Source organism: Larus michahellis, chromosome 8 (assembly GCF_964199755.1).
Source record: "Larus michahellis chromosome 8, bLarMic1.1, whole genome shotgun sequence".
NCBI lineage: Eukaryota > Metazoa > Chordata > Aves > Charadriiformes > Laridae > Larus > Larus michahellis.
In genome coordinates, this window is record NC_133903.1 from 47,589,931 (window position 1) to 47,599,721 (window position 9,791).

The window sequence follows — 9,791 nt, forward strand, 5'->3', positions numbered from 1 at the left end:
GAGGTTCAGCTCTGCAAGTGTATTTTGCCTTGCTTCCATCCAGCGCATGGAAAGAAGGAAGAGGAGCACTGTTTTGGAAAAAAAAAAAAAAAAAAGCCAAACCATAGTCCAAACCACAGTTCTTCAAAGTCATCAGAATATATGTCAAGCTAATTGTGGGGCATACATTTGTAAGATAAAAAGACTGTTATAAGCAGTAAGCTCATAAAAGGGGAAAAAAAAAATCTAAAGAGTGGTTTATTACTAAACAAATCTGACACTACAAACAAGTGCCAATGGTGTCAGGGGAATGGACTAATGTTTGGCCATCACACATACTGATGAAGCCCATGTGTCTGCTGCTCCTCCCTCTGAACTGCCTCAGAAGGTCACCCTGGTCAGGCCAACAGATACCGCAGAGGTGAAGCACGGATTAAATCTAGATAGATTTTCAGTGTTCCCAGGGGTTCAGAGGTCTCATTGTTTCACGACAGAAGAAAAATACAAGAAGAACTAAAAGATTACTTGTGATCTAATCTAGGAACATATGCCTTTGCCCACTCTTCTTCCACTCCAGCAATATTCTTAACAGAAAGCAGCTGTCGTACGAGTTTATTGACTTACCACTCTTTATTAAAGAACGCACTATGTATGAAAGACAGCTGTTTAAGCCTTCGGGGAATAACCAGCTCCAAGCAACAGGCAACTCCCACGTCCTTCGGAGAGGGCCCCGACACCCGAAGCTGCCGGCCGGCGGGCTGGAGGCATAGTACGGCCTTCCAGCTGTCCCTAGCCCCCGGCACCACCCCCACAAAACAGGGCAGCCACCGCTCCCGGCCTTCAAGCGTTTATCCCTCCACACGCCCCGGAGGAGCCCAGGCAAGCCCCGCTGAGGGAACCCGCGCTCGCAGCGGTTCTCGCAGGCGCAAACCGCTCCCCCCTCAGGGCTCCCCTCAGCTGACCCAGGCGGGGAGAGCGGCGAGCCGCGTCCCCCCCTCACCACCGCCACCCCACAGCCCTGAGGAAGCGCCTCAGCCCCGCCGCCCTCACCTCCATGGCGGCCGCCGGCGTCCCTCGGCGGGGGCGGCGCCGGGCCGCCCGCCCTCCCGCCCGCGGGTCGTGGCGAGGGGGGAGCGCGCACGCGCACAGCACCGCCCCCGTGGGCAGCGGGCGCGCATGCGCGGGGCGGGAGCGCACTGTCACAGCTCTCTTCTAAGGGGACAGGGAAGGGGGCATTATCATACCATCATAGAATGGGTTGGGTTGGAAGGGACCTTTAAAGGTCATCTGGTCCAACCCCCCTGCAGTAAGCAGGGACATCTTCAACTAGGCCAGATTGCTCAGAGCCTCATCGAGCCTGGCCTTGAATGTCTCCAGGGATGGGGCCTCCACCACCTCTGGGCACCCTGTTCCAGTGTCTCACCACCCTCATTGTAAAGAACTTCTTCCTAATGTCTAATCTAAACCTGCCCTGCTCTGGTTTAAAACCATTGCCCCTCGTCCTGTCACTACATGCACTTGCAAACAGCTGCTCCCCAGCTTTCCTGTAGGCCCCCTTCAGGGACTGGAAGGGGCTATAAGGTCTCCCTGGAGCCTTCTCTTCTCCAGGCTGAACAACCCCAACTCTCTCAGCCTGTCCTCACAGCAGAGGGGCTCCAGCCCTCTGAGCATCTTCATGGCCCTCCACTGGACCCACTCCAACAGGTCCATGTTCTCCTTGTGCTGGGGGCTCCAGAGGTTATGGGAGCATTGGTCTCCAAGCCAGGCTGGCAAATGGGAATCTTCTCCTTCCCAGAAGGGGGGTCTGCACCTGGCTGTGTCCCCTTTCACAGCAGGAGGGTGCAGGGCCCCTTAGGGAGGGTGGGCCCTGCGGGGACCCTCTGTGGTAGCCTGAGGCCCAGAGCCAGGCAGCCGCCATCTTGTATTGCGGCCCCCCCCATCTCTGCAGGGTTGGCATGAAGCGCCTGTGGAAAAACCGCAGTAATTAACAAAATTCAGCGCGTGTTGTTCAGGTGATACCTTTGCAGAAAAGACCCTAGCGAGTTAAAAAAGCCAACAGGACTTTCACATCTGCCTGCACGATTACCATCTCTCAAAAAATGGTTAGGGCACAGGAGTGGTGATAAGGGTAACTTTCTAGAGGCCTCTCTATTCAGGAAGTGCCAGGCCTGCACGTGAGCTCCAAGAGGAAAAAAGGCTCACTAATAGCAGAAATCTTGCTTTGGAGTTTGCATGTGAATCCCTTCTTTTAGTTGTACAAAGAACAGCTCTGATCTACTTCTCACCTGCTAAAAAGGCTGGGGAAGAGACAGTTATCAGTGCTATTTCCTACCGTAAGGCTGAGCAGGGAGGTGGGTTCATTTGCAGAGAAGTATCCCTGGCAAAAAAAAAAATAGCTCTTTTCCATATCAACTCGGATTGACATTTTATAAGGTCATTCTCAGTTTGGGTGACATTTCAGCCCGCCACTCACTGGAGTCAACTAAATAGAAAGATGTAAACTTGGTAAATTTAGAGTCTGTATTAAAAAAAAAAAAAGAGGAGATTGAAATCAAGTCCAACAAGAACCCCTGTGAGATACTACTCCCTACCTCATTTGTGATGTAGTATCTTCTCCATTAAGGATTTCAAACGGCAGTGGAGATGCTAGCTTTGCTGGGAAGTGGGAGAGATTAGAGACTGCAAGCTTTGTTACACTGTGTGGCTACAGATATCAGAGAGACAATGGGAACCTTTGAAGCGGACTATGAATATGCCTGGAAAAACCAAAGCAAATTGCAAGTTATCAAGTTAGCAGGACTTTAACAGTCACCATACAGATGTACTAACTCATTTTATTTTGCATTTGCCAAGATCTGGGAATTTGCACACAGTTCGTTGCCACATTTCAACTGGAAGATGGTAACTGCCTCATGGCAAAGAGCCTGTAGGACTGTGGATGGCAAAGAGACATAGTCCTTCCCAGCCCCAGAGCACCAGAAACCATCTCCGAGTTGCCGTGGAGGGAGAGCAACCTCTTTTAGTTATACTGGCCCAAAACTTTCAACTCTGCTGAGACGTATGGGGTCAATAGCTTGTTGTTGACAACAGTATTTTTCACCCAAAGCTATTCAATTCTGCTAGTGTTGGCAGCCACATGGATGAGTGGCTCTGTGAAGGGGCCAGGAAGATGCACAACAGTTGGAGAGAGCTGCCAATTCCTCACCTGGGTTCAAAGGAAACAGCCCAGAAGCAGAGCAGTGCCTGAGACAGCTGAATCCTGTCTCAGGTCCTGGGGCAGGATAGGGTTACTGAACATCAATGGTATCTTTGTGGTATCCTCTCCCAGGATGAAAGCATGCTTTGTTCTTTCCACCAAGCTGGCATGGAAGAGCATCTCCTATAAACAGCAGAAGCGTTGAAGCCTGGTTTTCTAGGGACGCGCTCGTGTGTGTATGTTGGTGCAGTGCTCTGATGTCTAACAAGGTGCAAGCCCAGGTGAAGATTTCTCCACAGCAAAGCCACTCCCAGCAGCTCTTCCCCATGTGAATCCCTGGTGGCCCATCCAGGTTGAGGACACTCTTCTTTCCCTCTCCCCTCGGGGAGGGCGTTAGGAGTCTTTGCTCTCCACAGGCTGCCCACCTATTTCCACAACACAGTGAAACCTCTTATCCTTGAAGGGCTCAGGACTTATGTCTGAACGTCTTCCCATGTATACCTCCAGTTGAACAGAAGTAAAGGGTAGTCTGCGAGAGCAGCGCAAATCCATGCAAGCACATTCAGATTCTCAACATCTAGGACTGTATCAGTTCAGGGGAGATGAACTTTTTCTCAAACTTTTGTAGCATGTTTTCAAATTGAATTCATCACAGTTTTTAGTTTGCATCCGTTTCTTCTTGTCACACCTTTCTTCGCTGTGTAATGAAGGCTGTTACACAACACAGCATCTTCTGCCTGTGAAAGTAGGCGTCCATTCTCAAAGCAAGATGAATATACTTGAAGCCTTTTTGGTTTTCTGTCCCCATTTCTTACTTGCAAGATAGCGTGGCTGCACAACACACCTAACCAGAGGGCGAATCTTAAGTTTCAATCTAGTCTGTTATAAAGCAGGAGGGGGGGAAAAAGGGGGGGGGGGGGCGTGGGAAAGTATTTTTATTTTCATTTTGTTGTTTTTAATAGAATAGGCATGGTATTTCTAGGAAATTGCTATGCTAATATTTCAGGGCTAAGTCCCGTGAAAAGTGAAGAAGAAAGCACCTCCTCAAACAGTGTAATTGGTTTATTAACTACAGTAAAATAAGTAGTTCTTTCACATTACTTTTATTTTTCAATAGCTTTTCAAGTACATATCTGCTTTTTACCAGTGCAGCACACAGCAGAGAAGATAAGGAGCCATCTATGCTGGCCGTTAGGCAAATAAGAAGTAATTATCAAAGCTAGTTTTGATTTAGCAGTGTTACAATTGGATCACAGTACTTTGGCCTATGTTTTACTACTAAAATTATTTCAAGCCTTGACTAGAATTATTCCTCCCTTATCTGCCCGCAGCCAAGCACCTAAATCTATATTTAAGCACCTGCAATCTAGTCTAGTCTGATTTTCAGGACACAGAGCATGTACCGTTCCCTCTGCTGTTCAGGGAATTTGTACAGGCTCAGTTTCTCTGAAAATTATACTTCTCATTTAGGCGATTAAACCCAGAGACAGGCTTATGCAATCACATTTGCCAGGATCAAGCTTCTGTGTCATTCTTTTGTCATGACTGTCCCTTTTCCACCACAACCTCCTCCCCCCCACAAAAAAAAAAAAAAAAAAAAAAAAAAGAGAAAGTGCTGTTTCTTTCAGGAAACCTTATGATTCATGTGTAGCGTTATGGGTGGCGTGAGATATCTCTACCCCTAGAGACCATGTTTCAGTGTCCCATCTGGCAAAGCTGTTCACAGCAGGGGACAAGGAAAAGTTCTCAAAATGGACCTTAAAAGTGCCCGTATGGATGTGAATGCCAGGCTGAAACCTGCTGTTCCTATAGCCAGACCCTTGAGGAGCACTCACGTCATCCCACAGTGACACCCCACTGCCTGTTGGGACGAAGAGCCTGAACTGACTCTATTCAATGGAAAGCCCAAGTAACGTGGGACCTGGAAAACCTGTGCTCTGCTGGAGGCCAGCAAACCAAACCTGCTGGAAACAAGCAGAAGAGTGCTTATGTCTGCTGTACAAGCTGATCATTAGAGGCTGTTACTGCATACCCCTGAACCACCCATCTACCCCAAACAGCTGTTCAGCAGCAGCACAGTGACTTCATAGAATCATAGAATCATAGAATGGTTAGAGTCAGAAGGGACCTTAAAGATCATCCAGTTCCAACCACCCTTGCCATGGGCAGGGACACCTCCCACTAGACCAGGCTGCTCAAAGCCCCATCCAGCCTGGCCTTGGACACTTCCAGGGATGGGGCATCCACAGCTTCTCTGGGCAACCTGTTCCAGTGTCTCACCACCCTCACAGTAAAGAATTTCTTCCTAATATCTAATCTAAATCTCTTTCAGTTTAAAACCATTACCCCTCGTCCTATCACTGCACTCCCTGATAAAGAGTCCCTCCCCAGCTTTCCTGTAGCCCCCTTCAGGGACTGGAAGGGGCTATAAGATCTCCCTGGAGCCTTCTCTTCTCCAGGCTGAACAACCCCAACTCTCTCAGCCTGTTTTCACAGCAGAGGTCCTTCAGCCCTCTGATCATCTTTGTGGCCCTCCTCTGGCCCCACTTCATCAGGTCCATGTCCTTCTTATGTTGGGGGCTCCACAGCTGGATGCAGTACTCCAGCTGGGGTCTCACCAGAGCGGAGCAGAGGGGCAGAATCACCTTACTCGACCTGCTGGCCACGCTTCTTTTGATGCAGCCCAGAATGTGGTTGGCTTTCTGGGCTGCGAGAGCACATTGTCAGCTCACGTTGAGCTTCTCACACACCAACACCCCCAAGTCCTTCTCCTCAGGGCTGTTCTCAATCCATTCTCCGCCCAGCCTGGCGGAGTCAGTCCAGATTGCTTTTCATCCTCAACAGCTCCTCACTTTTCTGCTGGACTCAGCAGGACCCGTTACAATTCCTTCCAGTCCATTTGCTACGGTGTCCTGCTTAGGAGAGCAAGACGAAACGCAGACCATGTGCTATCCTGAATTCGAAGGCCCTGGACAGCCCCTGGAGACACATGGGGCTGTGTCCAAGTAATCTGACTGAAGTGTTAGAACTTGGTATTGATTATTTAGGTGATGCCTATGCCATCATTGTCGACACAATATGGACAAGAGGGGTGATATTACACATGGTGTTTTGATAGTATATTCTCATTAAAATGAACAGCGCTAAGCTGTCTCATGCCCTTGTGTTGCTCAGGATATTACCCAGATGAGTAACAGCCCCTTTGGCCAAAATTCTGGACGCCCCAGTTTCATCCTGTGACACTGCATGCTACATCCATCTGCACTGTCTAGAGGTTTAGGCAGTATTTGTACATGGGTAAAACAAAAGTCTTGGGGCCAGGCATGAGCAAAGCTCTCAGGAAGTCCATTTGACAAGCAAGGGTTGATATCCTCATCCTACACAACCGGTTCCTCAGACATGAAAGGAGCGGTTGTGTGAGTGATCTGCACCAAAGAAGGGAGCTCTCAGAGTCTTCTGTTACGTGCTTGTGCAGGAGAAGGGGCTTTTTTAATCCTACTGTTGCTATCGGCTTATTACAAGATAGTGTAATATAAGAATGTCTGTGAGTTTTAATGAATTTGGAAGTCATAGCACAAAAAGGGTATCTCGGGGAGGAAATTGTTGTAACTGCTAGGAACAGAAGTGAAAAGACGATCTTCCTTCTGAGTGGTGACATTTTCAAATGTAGCATCCCAGTTTCATTTCACCGCAGTCCTCTTCTACTTTGGTATTTATTTTTGCATGAAAGAGCAGTAATATTGAACAGATTGCAAAGTCAAGCAAGAAGGACTTAGACAAGATGCTGGAGTTTCTGCTTCCGGCACAAAGATGTTAGCTGAGTTCCTAACACGGCCAGTTAGGGGTTACAGAAGCAATCCAAGGACTGAAAGAAAACAAATCCTCAGAAAATGAGCACAGTCACCAAAACAGCAGAACATTTTGCCACAATCAAGGCCTTCCATAACATTGTCTCCACCTATATGTAGCTACCAAAACCAGCACATCCACCCTGCTAGTTTAGGCTGTGACTGAGACCTTGTGTACATCGCAGCTCTTATTGCCTCCAGTGCACATAAGGGTGGAGAATCCTGGCACTACTGGAAAACTGGAAGATGGGGAAGACCCAAGGGAAGAAGACCGTGAGTGCAGGCTGGTCCTGGCCTCCAGCCCAGGATGCCTACAGCAAGTTGGCCCGAGACTGCCAGCTCTTACATATGCTCACCTGACAGCCACATGAGCGGATGGCAAAATGCTTACCTCAGTCCGTCATTAGGGCATAGCCCAAAGCGATTGGTAACTGGCCCAGTGGATATAAAATATTAAATGACAAAGGAGAAGTCTGTCCCAGTATGGCAACTCCCAGGTGGTAGTGCTTCATTAAAGTTAATAATAAAATAGCTGCTGGAGGATTACCCAAATGGCGGTCGGTGAAGCTTCTCCTTCTGACACAGGCTAAAGAGTCATGCAAATTGAAGAATCCTGAAAATATGGATCCTCTTCCTCTCCCTCATGATTATTGTTCCCAGCAGGAGGCTGTTAAATGCATACCACCGCTTTCTGAGTATGAAGCAACCTTGTATCCCAGCAGCCAGCACCTGAACCCAACTGTTCTGCAAGAGAACCCTTACAATCCAGGGTTCCTGCAAAGTCCCAAACTTCCTGCAAGTTTTGCACCAAAACACATGATCTGGGAGAACAAGTGCCAGATACTTTTAAGAAGCAGTAGTGATGGAGCTGCTGGACTCAGGAGCCAATAGGTATCATCTGATCTATCCCAGTTATCCTTGTTGCTGCTGAGGAACCTCTGGCTGGCCCCAGCGGTGAGGCAGCTTGGATGAGGTTGGGTGAGCTCAGACATTGGAAGAGACTGGAGACCCTGAGGCAGTCAAAGTTTGGCCAGCATTGCGTGACTGCACAGGCAGTGAGTCCTGCCCTGTGGATGTCAGTAGCAGATGCCATCACCTGATACCTCAAAGTAAGGTGCCTCATCAGAGCTGAATGGCTTGTGTTCCACCGAGATCTTCAAGAAATTTGCAAGCAGAAATTTTGTTTCCCCCACAGCCACCTCTACAGAAAGAGTCTCTCTCGTGTAAGAGACCTCGTTTGCTGTTGCTCCGTTCTGCATCTGTGCAGACATGCAGCATTCCCCCACGCACCGCTGGCATTTCAGCTCTGTCTGACTCAGGGTCTCTTTTCAGCAGGGACCTGAATGCCACACTCTTGCTTCGAGGTTTTCTTGACATTTATGAGTCATTTGTCCTTCCCTGACCTGCATGAGGGAATCTGGTGGACCGGGCTGCACTAGCAAAGCCATCAGCCTCCAGAAAGTAAAAGCTGCACACATTCAAGAGACACACTTGCCTCTGGTTGTGAAACTCTGCTAGAATCAGCATCTTACCCCACCTCCAAATAAGCTATCAAGGAATGGATCTAGTGTTATTAACCCATCTCATCCCTTTCTGATCCAGAGTGGCTTCATGATCCTTTCCCAGTGCGGACAGATTTTTAACCCTTGGGAACAACAGATTCTCCTTGGCTTCTTTTTCTCTTTTTCCAAGTCTTCTCTTACATCTTACGAGCTTTCACCAAGAGAGGAGGAATATCTCAGACCAGATCATGTCATGGTTATTGTGACCATTTATCCAGGACCATCCAGCCTTATCATGGGCAGGCTTAAACGCAGGAGCCACCACTCAGACCAGCAAACCCCCAGTGGGGCTGCTGCCAGGGTAGGTCAGCCTTGACCCCTGCCTATGCGTGGCTGAAGACAGAAAGCCCAAACCCTTTCCACATCCCATCCCTGTAGCACTGCGATAGGAGCCATTATGCTTCACAAAGCTCCTTTTTTTTCCCCATCCAAGGCTATTTCTTAATTCTCTTCTGGCTGCAGAGAAAGAAAATAAAATGCCAGCAGTAGCACATCTCCCCTTCATCGGGAGAACCCAGGGATTTTGCAAAGAGACGAATGAGTCCCAGGCACCTGGCAGCCAGCCCAGCAGATGAGTCATTTGGGGGGCCGGGGCTAACAAGAGCTCTGTGCGTATTTAATGCATCTCAGGGTTCCTGCCTGCTTTCAAATTGCGCAGGGATTTTTGTTGAAGCTGTGGGGATGTTGGAGCTTCATAGGCGCACTTCAGCCTCCTGAAGGGAGGAGAAGGTTGCCGTAGATACTTAGTGCTTTCTGTTTCATAAACATCTCTGCTGTGCTCCGGCATTAAACACTTCAGGCTGGGAGGCGCTCAGCTGGAAGATGACCAGGGGAATAGCTCCATGTCTTGGAGAGAGACAGAAAGACCTTTCTGGCAGTGAATGACCTCCCCGTCTCCCCTTCCTATACTGCTTCCAGAGTTACTTAAGATGCAGTTGTTGCAGCACTACCATGAGCTTTGTTTCCTTGGGTAAACCAGATTGAAAAGAAAAGGGGGGAAAAGAAAAGAAGAAAAAAAAAGAAGACCTTTGAAATGCTTTTTTAAATTGCTGCTTGAGATGAGCCTGTGGCTTGGTCTTTCGGAAATAGTGCTTTCTGTTCCACAGCAATCTATAGGAGCTCCATGGTGTGGAGGAGGTAAACAGGAAACACTCCCAAAGCAGGAGGTCTGAAATCCTCAGGGATGGGTTAAAAAATAAACAAAGT